This window comes from Schistocerca cancellata, chromosome 4, assembly GCF_023864275.1.
Source record: "Schistocerca cancellata isolate TAMUIC-IGC-003103 chromosome 4, iqSchCanc2.1, whole genome shotgun sequence".
Classification (NCBI taxonomy): Eukaryota; Metazoa; Arthropoda; class Insecta; order Orthoptera; family Acrididae; genus Schistocerca; species Schistocerca cancellata.
Window position 1 is genome coordinate 543,100,026 of NC_064629.1, and position 15,716 is coordinate 543,115,741.

At 43.8% G+C, this 15,716-nt stretch overlaps 1 pseudogene; it reads left to right on the top strand.

Annotated features, from left to right (window-relative positions):
* The first annotated feature begins 271 nt into the window (after nt 1-271).
* Nucleotides 272-15,716, top strand: part of LOC126184316 (AP-2 complex subunit mu-like) — an 81,006-nt pseudogene continuing 65,561 nt past the window's right edge.

The following is a 15,716-nucleotide window of genomic DNA, read 5'->3' on the forward strand; positions in this document are numbered from 1 at the left end:
CATGCATTATCAATGTGCATGCTCCCATCAGTGCCTCCTCATGTTGATGACTTCCTGTTGTCTCACAAAAAGTGATGCCTAGGGTGTAATAACAACATTAAAGAATAGTCTTGCATATGAAAATAAGTAAGAGAGTGACTTGTTCTCTTTCATGGTCTGCACACAGCGGTATTGTCACTATATTAAACAACCATTTTCTGTCAGAAACGGACCATCCTGATGTATGGTATTTTGTGAGATTATTAATCAGATGTATGACAAACTGAGAAACATGCACCCCACAATAGACAACGTGGCAAAGCACTTGGCAAGAGTAAAGTGGCATGTAATCTTCGGGATTAAAAACATCGGCAAAGATCGTATAACTGAAACCAGGTATGATCCAGGGGCAAACAGCTGCAACGAAGAAGGGGTTTGTGAACGTTTTTATATTGGGAGCAGCTAGGACGCTAGATACGTGAAACTTTTCGTTGCGAATGTGATGCGGAGTTAGGTATATGACATGTGATGTAAGGTAGTATTTGAATTTACACTGAAGAGCCGATGAAAGGGCTAACCATCATGTAGCACTAGCGCGGTCGAAGAGAAGGACATTGAGGACTTAAGAAGTAAAAGATTTGTAGTTAGTTTTAATCACGTAAGGTTTCCAGTATTCCTGCCATGATGTAATGCATCGAAAATACCATGAAGCGCCAAACAAACTGGTATAGGTATGTGTATTTAAATACAGAGATATGTAAACAGGCAGAATACGGTGCTGCTGTCGGCAACACCAATATAAGACAAAAAGTGTCTGGCGCAGTTGGTAGATCGGTTACTGCTGCTACAATGGCAGGTTATCAAGATTTAAGTGAGTTTGAAAGCGGTGTTATAGTTGGCGCACTAGCGATGGGACACGGCATCTCCGAGGTAGCGATGAAGTGCGGATTTTCCCATACGATGCCTCCACGAGCGTACCGTGAATATCAGGAATCCGGTACAACATCAAATCTCCGACTTCGCTGCGGCCGGAAAAGGATCCTGCAAGAACGGGACCAACGACGACTGAAGAGAATCGTTCAGTGTGACAGGAGTGCAGCCCTTCCGCAAATTGCTGCAGATTTCAATGCTCAGCAATCAAAAAGTGTCAGCGTGCGAACCATTCAATGAAACATCATCGCTATGGGCTTTCGGAGCCGAACGCCCAGTCTTGTACCCTTGACGACTGCACGACACAAAGCTTTACGTCTCGCCTGGGCCGGTTAACACCGACATTGGACTGTTGATGACTGGAAACATGTTGCCTAGTCGGGCGAGTCTCGTTCCAAATTGTATCGAACGGATGGACGTGTACGGGTATGGAGACAACCTCATGAACCCATGACCCTGCATGTTAGCAGGGGACTGTTCAACCTGGTGGCGGCTCTGTAATGATGTGGGGCGTGCGCAGTTGGAGAGATATTCGACCCCTGATAGTCTAGATATGACTCTGACAGGTGACACGTACTTAGAATTCCTCTCTGATCACCTGCATACATTCATATCCATTGTGCATTCCGATGGACTTGGGCAATTCCAACACGACAATGAGACACCCCACACGTCCAGAATTGCTACAGAGTGGATCCAGGAGCACTCTTCTGAGCTGGCCACCAAACTCCCGAAACATCAACATTATTGAGCATATCCGGAATATCTTTCTACGTACAGTTCAGAAGTGGTCTCCATCCCCTCGTACTCTTAGGGATTTATTGACAGCCCAGCAGGATGCATGGTATCAGTTCTCTTCAGCACTACTTCAGAAATTAGTAGACCCTATGGCACGTCGGTTGCACGATATTAGGCAGGTGTACCAGTTTTTTGGCTCTTCAGTGTCGTAGAGCCTGGGCAGTAGGGTGATTGAGTCCTGTCATTTTTCAAATTCATTGGAATACACCCATTCTTTTCACAGTTTTTTGGTACTGTATTGGGGTACTGCCAAGAACAGTGCGAGTCGAGTATTTTCAGTATTCGTTACTGAGGAAGTCGTGATGAGATATTAGAATTTGTTGAGATTCATCTGAGTCTAGGTGTAGGCCCAGGTTTTGAGATTGTTTGAACTCAAGAGTATTCAGAATTCATGTGGACTATGGAAAACTGATGTTTACAAATTTGAACCATTGTAAACCAGTATATAGAAGTCATATTTGCAAGAGAGCTGCAGCTGAACGTTTTTGATACACTGTGAGAACTATTTCGGGTACAGGATTGACCCATGTGGCTCTCCTGAGCGAACTTGCTTCCTTCAGTGTAGAATTTATCTGCCAGTTTTAGACTAGAATCAATAAATTGCTGCTTCTAGGATGTAATAAATGGATTTATTTTAGTTTTGTTGAAGGAGAAAAGAACGAGCCACATATATCTCCACGAATCTTTATTTTACTTCTATAGCCGGTTCAGGCTGTGGCCGAGCGGTTGTAGGCGCTTCATTCTGGAACCACGCGACCACTACGGTCGCAAGTTCGAATCCTGCTTCGGGCATGGATGTGTGTGATGTCCTTAGGTTAGTTAGTTCTAAGTTCTAGGGGACTGATGACCTCAGATGTTAAGTCCCATACTGCTCAGAGCCATTTGAACCATTTGGTTCGGGCTGTTATATCCGTCTTCAGATGGCTACACTTGTTTCAGTATGCTCTGAGTATCGTCAACAGCATGTCCTCTTCTCCTGTACTGCGTAAGTACACTATCTTATCAAATGTATCTGGACTCCCGTTATTGGACATTTCCATGGCGTGTGGCCAAAATTCTCCAGGCTGCTTGAACTCTGTTGCGGACATTTTCAGTGAGGTTTGTGAAAGTCTGTGGAGGAATGGTAACCCTTTAGTCCTCAAGAGCGGAGGCCAAAGGAAGTACTGACGTTGGACGCTGGAATCTGGAGCAAAGTTGACATTCTAAGTCATCCCAAAGGTCTTCCAACATGCTCAGGTTGAGACTCCGAGCAGACCAGTCCATTTCAGGAATGTCATTATCCACAAGCCATTGCCTCACAGATGCTACTTTATGAGAATGGGAATTGTCATACTGATACAAGCAATCATCAAAATGTTCAAATGTGTGTGAATTCGTAAGGGAGCAAACTGCGAAGGTCATCGGTCTCTATACTTACAAACTACTTAAACTAACTTATGCTAAGAAGAACACACCCACCCAAGCCCGAGGGAGGACCCAAACCTCCGGCGGGAGGGGCCGCGAAATCCGTGACATGGCGTCTTAAACCGCGCGGTCGCTCTGCGCGGCTAGACAATTATCGTCTCCGAACTGTTTCTCTACTGTACACAGTACAAATTGCTCTAAAATATGTTCACATCCTTCATCATTTCGCGTCTTCTTAAGCGCCGTAAGCGACCACACCCTAACCACGAATTCCAACCTCATACGTAGGCGGCACTATAATGACAGCCGTCCACCAAACTCGAACCCTTCATCAGATGTTGTAAGGAAAAGCGTTATTCACCACTCATTCCAGTCATTCACTGTCCAGATGCGTCGCTCTTTACGCAATATCAACCGTCACGTTGACTACAGAAATATATACCCCATGAGGAGTTGCTCGACCATTGTACCTCATTGATATCAACTCGATCCGCATAATTGTGCTAGCTGGAACCCTCGAGTGAGTCCTTCTACTTATATCGTCTGATCTTTTTTACGGCCTCTGTCCGTCTGTATAGAAGATATAGCTGGTATTCATTTAGCTATTGTTCCTTCGCGTTTCCACTTTACAACCACATCACCAACAGTCGAATTGGACAAGTTTAGAACGATTGAAATGTCCCTCACGGATATGTTACTGAGGTGGCATCCAACGACTGTTCCCCGTCCGAGATGACTGAGACCTCGTGACTGACCCATTCCACTGCTGCTGCTTCTCTACTGACTAAATACCCCTCACCTCCTTCTATGCTGGCGCGTCCGTATTTTGTGACATCTAGTCGCCAATCCCGCGGTACACAGTGGTTTTTGGGTACTTTTGAGCAGAGGGTATAACTTTATGTAGTGTCATTTTGTATGCCGTTGGGGTTACTTGCGTAATATAGAAAAATATGCTAATATTCATGCAAACTGGGCCTAGATGAAGCGTTTCTGATTAGAAAGACAGGCTGCAAATTAAGAGTATAAAATCCTATCCACACGAGGTCATCAGAGACGGGGTATACACTCGTATTGGGGGAGGCTGCGAAAGGAAATCGGCCGTTCTCTGTCAGCGGAACGATCCCGGCATTCGCCTTAAATGGTTCAGGGAAATCACGTCAAACATAAATCCGTACGACTGGGAGAGGATGTGACTTGCCTTATTTCCGAGTACAAGTGGAGTGTCTTACCGCTGCACGACCTCAATCGGTTTCTGTTTTTAAGAGTTATAGCGTGTCCCGTTATAACATGACTGTACGAACTCACAGTTAAGTAGCAATCAAAATGTGAGTCGGCTATATTGCTACAGCAGCGACGGCATTCATCGGGTTTCTGATATACTGGTCGGAATGTGGTGGTAGGCAACGCACCCACCAAGGTGAGCAGGATGAGTCACGTTCCGACGCTTTAGTCGTTAATTCCCAGGAGCAGCAATTACAAAGTGCTACAAGCAGTTCTTGTTGCGATAGTTATCACCACATTACACGTTTCACATTGTGACATATAGATGTCGGTTATTTCTTCTAATAACTCCTTCAGTTCTTAGGTATTCAAGTTCTCCTTTCCTTGTTAGTTAGTTGCTCCCTCTAAATATGATGTGGAAGAACAAAGTTTACAAACGTAATAAACTACTCAGTGTAAAATATGTCAAAATGTTTGACCACTTACATGACTGACTTAAGCAAATTTTTTTTCTTCTGACAATGATTTATTGACTCTAAGACAGAAAAGGACACACCACGAAGGAAGTTTACAGACGTAATAAACTACTCAATGTAAAAATGTCAAAATGTTTGGCCACTTACATGACTGTCTTAAGCAAATTTTTTTTCTTCTGACAATGATTTATTGACTATAAGACAGAAAAGGACACACCACGAAGGAATTGCCCGAATGAGACGGAAATCGGTAGATGAGATGTATATTTACAGAAAAACAATTGATTGCAATCGCTGAGAAATTTCCAGACATGTCTTTCCGCATGGAATCTCACTGACTGGAGTGGAATTGTCTTCAGTGATGTCCCGCTTCGAATAGAGTCCCGATGACTAGCGAAGACGTGTCTGGAGACACACCAGACAGTGGTGGGACACCAAGCTTTCGCCCGCCATACGGCCCAACAAGTAGGACTGATGACCTGGGATGCCATTTCTTTTCATAGCAGCACTGCGGTACTTGGACGGCGTTCTACGTCTCGTTTTTTTGCCCTTCATGGCAAGCCATCCTGGGCTTACGTTTCAGCAAGATAACGCGTACCCGCTCTCGGCGAGAGTTTCTCCTGCTTTTCTTCGTGCGTGCCAAACCCTGCCTTGGTCAGCAAGGTCGCCGGATCCCAATTGAGAACATCTGTAGCATTATGGGCAGGGCCCTGTAACTAGCTTGGTGTTTTGACGATCTAAACCGTCAATTGGACGGAATTAGGTATTATATCCCTCAGAAGGATATCGACTCTATCAATCAATGTCAAGCCGAGTAACTGGCTGTATTACGGTCAGAGGTGGAGCAATACGTTACTGATTTGCTCAATTTGTGAAGCTCTTTGTCTTGAATAAATCATCAATTTTTTCTGAAATGGTAATCATTTATTCGTCTGTACATATTCACCACATCTACCGATTTCCGTCCAATTCGGATTATTCGTTTTTCTAATCTTATACTGTATTTCACTATTTTAACCACCATTCTTCTCTCCCTGCCTCCCGACAAACAGACATTATATTCTGATGAGCCAAAACATTATGACCTGCTTAATAGCGTGTTGGTCCGCCTTTGGAATGCAACACAGCAGCGAGTTTACGTGGCATGGACTCGGCAAGTCCTTGGTATGTAGCACCACACGTCAGGCCGCCTGGTGTAGGCGTACGGTCTAGGGCGCCTTGCCATGGTTCGGGCGGCTCTCCACTTCGGAGGTTCGAGTCCTCCCTCAGGCATGGGTGTGTGTGTTGTCCTTAGCACAAGTTAGTTTAAGTTAGAGTAAGTAGCGTGTATGGCTAGGGACCGATGACCTCAACAATTTGGTCCCATTGGCACTTACCTCGAATTTACAAATTCATCAGACGTCTGCACGCAGGCCACGCAACTCCCGTAAATTGTGTTTTATGGCGTTCGATAGCAATCCAAATGTATTCCATGGGTTTCAGATCAGGAGAAGCTGAAGATCAAGACATCGACATGAGTTCGCTATCATGGCCATCAAACCACTATAGCCCGATTATAGCCTTGGGCACGGACAGCTATCCTGAATGAAGTTGCCATCACTATCGGGGATTACAGAAAGCGTAAAAGGATGCTTAGGGCCCGTAATAATGTTTACGAAGTCCACATCTGTCATGGTGCCTTCGATTACTGTCACGGATCCCATCGAAGACCAGGTCAATGTCCTCAACAGCATAATATAGCCTCGACTGACGTGCATCCGTGGTGCAGTGTATGTTTCCAAAAGCTGTTCGCTGAGATGACGGAATATCCAGACATGAAGATCGGCCTGGTGTAACAAGAAATGTGCCTCATCCAACCGGAAGAGACGTTTCCATTGACCCGTGGTACAATGTTGATGATTTTGTGCCTATTAAATCGTAATTGACGATGTCATTCGGTCAACATAAGAGCACGTAAGAATGTCTACCGCAGAGCCGTATTTTCAACAATATACGATGAACGATGTGCTCTGAAACCCTTATGCTGGACCGTCATTGTACTCTGATGTCATTTTTACCACAGATCGTCGCTCATCTTGCCTTACATACTGGGCAAGGATCCAATCTCCACATTCTGTGATGAGGCGTGAGTAGCATAGTAGTGTTCATTCTGGATACCCAAACACACTGGCAGTACTCAAGAAAGGGTCACTGGTAAGACAATGACTTTCGGTGGTACGATGACGCTGTAACTGATAAGCAGTAGTTGTTTACTGCAGACAGAGGCGGAAATAACGATCTTATCTCAAGGTCACTGATAAGAGGTTCCAGTGTCAGGTTACCTACTGACAATTGGGTAAGGTGACATCCACTTCCTTCTCCCTAGGGAACCACCGTCCTGCCTACACACATTAGACAATTATGGGAGGTATACTGAAGGTCACAACATAACCTGATATTGGTCACATGGCCTCCAAGCACTTGTGTGATGTAAAATCGGCGGGAAACCCCTCCCATTACCCTGTCTCTCTCAGCCAATGGGAACACATTAAAACTATGGGAAACCCCTCACCTCCATTTATCCCTCTCGACGAAAGGGATCACATTAAAATGGTGAGAACATCCTCTTCCTCCTTTTAGCATTAGTTCAATTGCATGAACCCCTTCATACGATGTTAGTGCGTCATAGGGAGGGATTCAGGTTTGTTATAAACAAGTTATTACTATCATTAATTTTTCTTTATAGTTCAGTAGTGAAAGGGTCAGGAGATAATAACAATGATTTAGCATATAAGTTTGTTGTTTACTATTATCCATTTTTGACGATACAATTTGTTAACAGGGTTATTAGATTTCTTATCAACATTTTCTTTTACAATCCTTCTTCTCATTTATTTACAAAGCCATTTGTTTATGACGACTTATGTACAATAAATTTCAAATGTATATCTTTAGAAGTTTTTGATGACACATACACATCAGTCTAATTACAATATTTCTGGAATAGGTTTGGGATTGGGTTCAGAAGTTGTCTGAAGGTGGATCCACTGGAATTTCGCCCAGGATATTGTTCAGGGTGGTTACTCTTGCACTATGTCTGAGATAGCATCTGAAGATGGATCCACCCACTTTAAGTCTGGGTTTACCATCCGAAGGTGGAACCACTTGCAGTATCTCTCTCTCTCTCTCTCTCTCTCTCTCTGTGTGTGTGTGTGTGTGTGTGTGTTTTGGTGTATATAAGAGGACGTGCTGAAAAGTAGTTCCGCCGAATTTTTTATTCTGTTCACAATGTTAGTTGAGGTATTACATGTCATATGCAGGATGTCCCAGCTATCTTGTCCACCCAAAATATCTCTGAAACAATAACAGCTATTGGAAAACGACTTTCACCGGTATCAATGTAGGGCTGGGGCCCATGAATGTACATATTTGGAAACATTCTAAAACGAAAGCATATGTGTTTTTTAACACAAACTTATGTTTTTTTTAAATGGATCTCCTTCATTTTTTCTTCAGCAATCCATAGCGTGAGGAAGCACAAACACAATGGCGTTGATTGCACCGCAATATTCCCATTACATCCCGAGATATTGAGACGCGAAGTTGACGCTTGAAACACCCAACACGCGCTGCTAGCGCACGTCCTGAGGCTCAGGCGTGAACCCCATGCTGCCCGTAGTCGCGATGTGATTGACATGTGCAATCACACCTCCATACTTATCAAGAGGTCCGAAACGAATAATACGGTCTGCTGCCATCAACTCTCATAAGCACATAATGGTTACCCTCTTGCACGTTTTACGTATCTACGTACACAATATGAACCAGTACCGATCGGTGTACACTCGTCAGGTTGTCTTATTCATCCTGCACACCCAAAATAAGGTTTATCTAATGCGTTATATGACCCATTGTGCCTGTCGCGCAGGGCCTGGCTCTACCTAGTCAAGTGTACAACGTAGTTCCCACTATTGCCACAGTTACCACTTCGCCTTGTTTATGATTTACGACCCATGCAAACGCCTGTACTCCACCACCCTCCGAGCATCGCATTTGTTGTTGATTTGCCGTGCAGTACACCGCTTGCAAGTGTAGTCGTGCATCACAGTAATCTAGTGACGGCACGGAGGTAGTACACATTGTGAATGAACGTTGTGTTGTGGAACTTATACTGTACAGTATAATGTACACACATGAAGATGTGGTAGAAATGCCACTGATCTATGGAGAATGTACGTTGACGGGAAATACGTTATGAGATTGCTTGTTTGTTGATAGTACTGTTAGCGAACATTATGATTATTAAGTTAATATGTCTGTTTTCTGCCCTACTCTACATACCTGTAGTGTACCCTGTTGTAGGTGGACGAAATACTGTTCAGGCAGAACGACTGTACAGAAGACGATTCCCTGACAAGCCATCGCCTTCGCGCCGGATGTTTGGTCGTCTCACATCTCGTCTACGTGAAACGGGAAGCTTAAATCCAAGACCTCGACATCGTCCTAGAACACGCACAGATGAACGTGCTGAAGTTACTGTGCTCGCTACCGTAGCTGTGAATCCTCATATCAGCACACCTCAAATTGAACGTGAAGTTGGTGTGTCGAAATCAAGTGCACAGTGTATTCTTAAACGTCATAAATTTCATCCTTACCATGTTCATTTACACCAGGATCTTCATGGAAATGACTTCCGCAATAGTGTAACATTTTGTCGGTGGGCTCAGCAAAAACTTCTTACTAATCCAAATTTTTTTGCAGATGTTCTCTTTACCGACGAGGCATCATTCTCCAACAAAGGAATTGTCAATATGAGGAATATGCATTATTGGTCCGCACACAATCCAAAATCGCTCCGTCAGGTAGAGCATCAACGTCCGTGGATAGTTAATGTTTGGTGTGGGATTATTGGAGATACCATTATCGGACCTTTCTTTATAATGGCAGACAATACTCCAGATTTATACGAGACAATCTTCCTGTTCTCTTGGACACCGTACCTCTGAACCGGAGAATGGTCATGTGGTATCAGTATGACGGATGCCCTGCGCATAACGCGTTACGAGCACGACGACTTCTGAACCGTAAGTTCCCTGGTAGGTGGATTGGACGAGGTGGCCCAGTTAGGTGGCCTGCCCGATCTCCGGAACTTACACCGCTGGATTATTTTCTTTGGGGAGCAGTGAAGGATGTTGTTTACCAACATGAACCAACAACACCAGAGGACATGAAGCAACGCATTATTGATGCTTGTTCAACCATCAAAGAGCACGAAGTAGGGCATCCTTCATCCGCAGAGTGACCTTATGTATGCAAGCCAATGGGAATCACTTTGAGCATGAGATGTGAACGCTATGTTTAGTATGTAGTGCTGGTATCACAGTGGAAGTTTCTACAAAGGGCCATTTTACCCAGTGATGTTAAGAAACATTTGTTTGCAACAATTTGTCATTTAACGCATTAGATAAACATAACATTGATAATTATGTGATAGTAAAACTAATTGGTTAAACATGTTTACATTCATCTTCTATGTCCTACCTGAACTTCCCAAATCAAAACATTTTTACCTAAACAACGGTAAAAATTTTAGTCCACTTGCTCGTTTCACTAAAACCATCAACATGAATTTTACTATTACGAGTGAATGATTAACTGTCACTTGCGCTAGATCTACAGTAAAGTAAAGTTTTAACGTTGGACGGCATTACCTTTTTAGTAACGGATTAACGATAAGCGAAGTTAACTTTGTGACTAACGTTGCGGTACACAGATATGTTACAGAACCGCATCACCCCTAGCCTATGGGATAAATACCTGCTGGAATGTACGACGTTAATGCAGGATGGCAGCAGACCGTATTATTCGTTTCGGACCTCTTGATAAGTATGGAAGTGTGATTACGCATGTCAGTCACATCGCGACTACGGGCAGCATGGGGTTCATGCCTGAGCCTCAGGATGTGCGTTAGCAGCGCGTGTCGGGTGTTTCAAGCGTCAACTTCGCGTCTTAATATCTCGGGATGTAATGGGAATATTGCGATGCAATCAACGCCATTGTGTATGTGCTTTGTCATGCTATGGATTGCTGAAGAAAAAATGAAGGAGATCCATTTAAAAAAAACGTAAGTTTGCGTTAAAAAACACATATGCTTTCGTTTTAGAATGTTTCCAAATATGTACATTCATGGGCCCCAGCCCTACATTGATACCGGTGAAAGTCGTTTTCCAATAGCTGTTATTGTTCCAGTGATATTTTGGGTGGACAAGATAGCTGGGACACCCTGTATATTACGTGGTTGATTTTCCCACTTCGCTGACAAATGGTTCAAATGGCTCTAAGCACTATGGGACTTAACATCTCAGGTCATCCGTCTCCTAGACTTAGAACTACTTAAACCTAACTAACCTAAGGACATCACATACAGCCATGCCCGAGGCAAGATCCGAGCCTGCGACCGTAGCAGCTTCGCGGTTCCGGACTGAAGCGCCTAGACCCGCTCGACTACAGCGGCCGGCTCGCTGACACAAGTTACAACACTCTTCTACAAGAGGTCTTTAAATGATAGTGTGGAGCGCGACAATGTGTAATGTATTTATACCTCTGTGGGAGGAACAGCGTGCTGTGCTCCTTCAGAAAACTGAAAGCCCTGATTCAAAGAGGTCATCCATACATGGAGCACCCTCTCTTCAGCACGACAATGCCCGACCCCATACAAGTGCTGCGACATCTGCAACAATCCAACGCCTTGGGTTCACAGAAAACGATCATACCCCATACAATCCGGAAGGCGCCCCATCCACTTTTCGCTGTTTCCAAAACTTAATAACACCTTCAAGAACTTCACTTTATAGTGATGAAGTGGTACGAGCAGAGGTGAGATCAAGGTTCCACGAACAAAGTCAAACACTCTACAGTGGTGGTATCAACAAAATGGTATCTCGTTGGGAGAATTTATTTGTCGCCTGTGTTGAGATACAAATACGTGGACGTGAAGATAAAAAATGTAGAATGTTAATAACTTTTACCTCATTTAAAAAGCCTTAAGAGTTTCCACATAAAAAATTCGTAGGCATTACTTTTCAGCACATACTTGTATAAGTGTTGCTTTTGGAAGTTAGTATTGTCATTATTGACATTTGGATAAAGTATAGTTTGAAGATACTCTGGTTTGGTTGGGACTCTGCATTACAGTTGGATGGTAAAAATAGCAACCCACACCAGGTAATTTAAGTACTAAGGGAATATACACACATCAAAAAACGTTTTGCATCACCCCGGTTCCCAGACCACCTGAAGATAGACGTTCACTGTGGATATTGTATCACAGACACAGTCCCTTTGACTGTTCAGAGATGTCACTAAACCCACCCAAACATTTAAACAACCATGCATGAGCAGCACACCTATTTGACGGAGGGGGTCCGACAGCCGATCAGGAAGGAGGTACACAGCTCGTGTTGTCTGTAGTTCAACCATGCCTAGACGGTCAATACCGCCCTTCGATGGCGTCCGCATTATTACTTTGTGCCAGGAAGGGCTCTCAACAAGGGAAGTCTCTAGGTGTCTCGGATTGAACCAAAGCGATGTTGTTCAGACATAGAGGAGATACAGAGAGAGACAGGAACTGTCGATGATATGCCCCACTCAGGCCACCCAAAGGCTATTATTACAGTGGATGACCGCTACCTACGGATTATGGCTCGGAGGAACCCTGACAGCAACGCCACCATGTTGAATAATGCTTTTCGTGCAGCCACAGGAGGTTGTGTTACGACTCAAAGTGTGTGCAATAGGCTGCATGATGTGTGACTTCACTCCCGACGTCCGTGGCGAGGTCCATCTTTACAACCACGACACCATGCAGTGCGGTACAGATGGGCCCAACAACATGCCGAATGGACTGCTCAGGATTGGCATCACGTTCTCTTTACCGATGAGTGTCGCATATGCCTTCAGCCAGACAAACGTCGGAGACGTGTTTGGAGGCAATCCGGTCGGGCTGAACGCTTTAGACACACTGACCAGCAATTGCAGCGAGGTGGAGGTTCCGTGCTGTTTAAGGGTGGCATAATGTGGGGCCGACGAACGCCGTTGGTGGTCCTGGAAGGCGCCGTAACGACTGTACAATACTTGAATGGCATCCTCCGACCGATAGTGCAACCACATTGGCGAGGCCTTCGTCTTCATGGACGACAATTCGCGCTCCCATCGTGCACATCTTACGAATGACTTCCTTCAAGATAACGACATCGCTCGACTAGAGTGGCCAGCATGTTCTCCAGACATGAACCCTATCGAACACGCCTGAGATAGATTGAAAAGGGCTGTTTCTGGATGAAGTGACCCACAAATCACTCTGAGGGGTCTACGGCGAATCGCCATTGAGAATTGGGACGATCTGGACCAACAGTGCCTTGATGAACTTGTGGATAGTATGCCACAACGAATACTGGCATGTATCAATGCAAGAGGCAACTGTGTATTTGAGGTACTGGTGTGTACAGCAGTCTGGTCCACCACCTCTGAAGGTCTCGCTGTATGTTGGTACAACATGCAATGTGTGGTTTTCATTAGCAATAAAAAGGGTGGAAATGATGTTTATGTTGATCTCTCTTCCAATTTTCTGTACAGGTTCCGAAACTCTCGGAACCGAGGTGATGCAGAACTATTTTTTATGTGTGTATACACTTGTACATTTGTATACAGAATGTGGAAAATAAAGAAAATGGAAAAATATGGAAAAACGGAAAAGTGGAAATATGTGGAAAATATAGTAAAATATTCAAAAATGTGATAATAACGGAAAAATATGGAAAAATCCAGAAAAATATGGACAACAAATGGTAATACAGAATATTTGTATTTATACAGAGGGAATAGTGGAAATTTTAGGCATAAGCAGTAAATCAAAGTACGGAAATCACTTCATGATCCATATCGTACCTATGTGATAGCGGCAGTTGATCAGTGTTCCGAACATTGTTTCCATCTTGTATCTTTAGAATATATGCTAAGCTTAGACAGCCGTAGTTGTACTGTGTTCTGTGTTATTAATATAAGCTCACTGAACAAAAGGTTAGTCACTCCTATGCGCACGCACACACGAATCGGTAAGGATTTTCAGATGACGTTCCGAGCCGAGCACCCACTGCCTCTGCGTGACCAGCGATCAGTGAGACATTCATGTTTCAAACGAACATTGTACCGGAATTCTGGTCGGAAAGAGATGCTGATTGAGAGGGACAGGAGACGCGTTTCACTGCTTGTGAGTGAAAATCGCTTCCAAACCCGAAAGATATCGCTGCACACCGTAAACAAAGATCCAACGCAACCGCTCACCAAGAGAACATTGCAACGGGATCTGCGTGCAGTGAATACATGGAGTCGGCCATCTCACAAGAGGCCATTGGCTGGAAGAATATGTGATTGATGTTCTGAATCCTCCTACATCTCGATTGACCTGCAGAGTCACCTAGGTTGAAACCCACAGAAAATCTGTGGGACATGTTGGAACAGCAGCATCCCATCAATTTGGTAGAAATGCGCTATGAAATTCTGGATATGATTTACCTGCACAACCTTGTGGACTCACTTCCTAACTGAATCCAGTCGGTAATCAAGTCCAGGGGCGATATTACCCGGTGTTAAGTAATTCTTGTAATGGTTTCTCTAGGGGTGACTATTTTTTTTTCTGGTGAGCTTATAAGCTAGTGTGGGCTGCTATCTTTATCATCTAACTATGATTCACCACCCAGTCATAGTACCTACAAAGTAAACTTTTTCCGAAATGTCTGCCTCGAAAAGGTCCTGTAAACACACGTGCAAGCTATCAAAATCCATCCCCTACATATGCACTAAAGCACACAAATTGTGGTGGACGACGGTTACGCTGAAAGGTTAGTTAGCGCATCATAGACAGGTATGTTCACTTCAACTATCTTAAATTCCGATTTATGCGTACAAAGATCTAACTTCATGACCACTTAACGACGATGATGCTAACTTACACTTTTCTGCTATCTTGATGACACGGAACACCAATCTGCTGCAGGTATAAAGCTTTGGTTCAGGATGTATCTAACACATGGAAATAGTAATTTTCGAGGAGGTTCGCAAGAGAGCTTCTGTAAAGCTTGGAAGGTAGGAGACGAGATACTGGCAGAAGTACAGCCGTGAGGAGGGGTTTAGTCGTGCTGTGGTTGCTCAGATAGTAGAGCACTTGCCCGCGAAGGGCAAAGGTCCCGAGTTCCAGTCTCGGTCCGGCACACAGTTTTAATCTGCCAGGAAGTTTCAATTTTCGAGGAACTGAATTAATCTTCTTTGTAAACAAACACGGCTCAATTACACTATTTTGTTTGTTGATTTCAGACACGAAAGTGACAAATTTCCCTACAAAATTTCGGCACGGAAGCACGGGAAACCATTTAAAGTAATTAACAGAACCTATAGATATACTGTTGGTCAGTGTTCAATGCATTGCATTGAGGGGATTATAACCCTATGGATGGGAATGTAATGCAAGACTTTACTGGAAATATTTAAAAAAAGAATTTGGAAGGTAAATTGAGGTACCTGAAAGCCTGTATGGTTTAAATTATGCAAATGTTTATAACACCTCCATAGTTAACACCCTAAAATACTCAATAGTGGCAAACCAAACACATCACACAAAAAAGAAAATATCCCCATACAGTCCCATTTCTAAGTAATATTTCATATCAGATTGCCAATGTCTTCAAACAAAAAGCTATATACATATCCTTTACCATAGGCAAAAAGATTGGACAGAAATCACCTCACAACAGCGATACAATAAGTGTACAGAACTGAATGCAATGAACTCTGATTGCTTCTACATGGGTCAGACAGGTAGATCATTTGAGATTAGATTCAAAGAACACATGGCAGCACTAAAAAACAAAACAA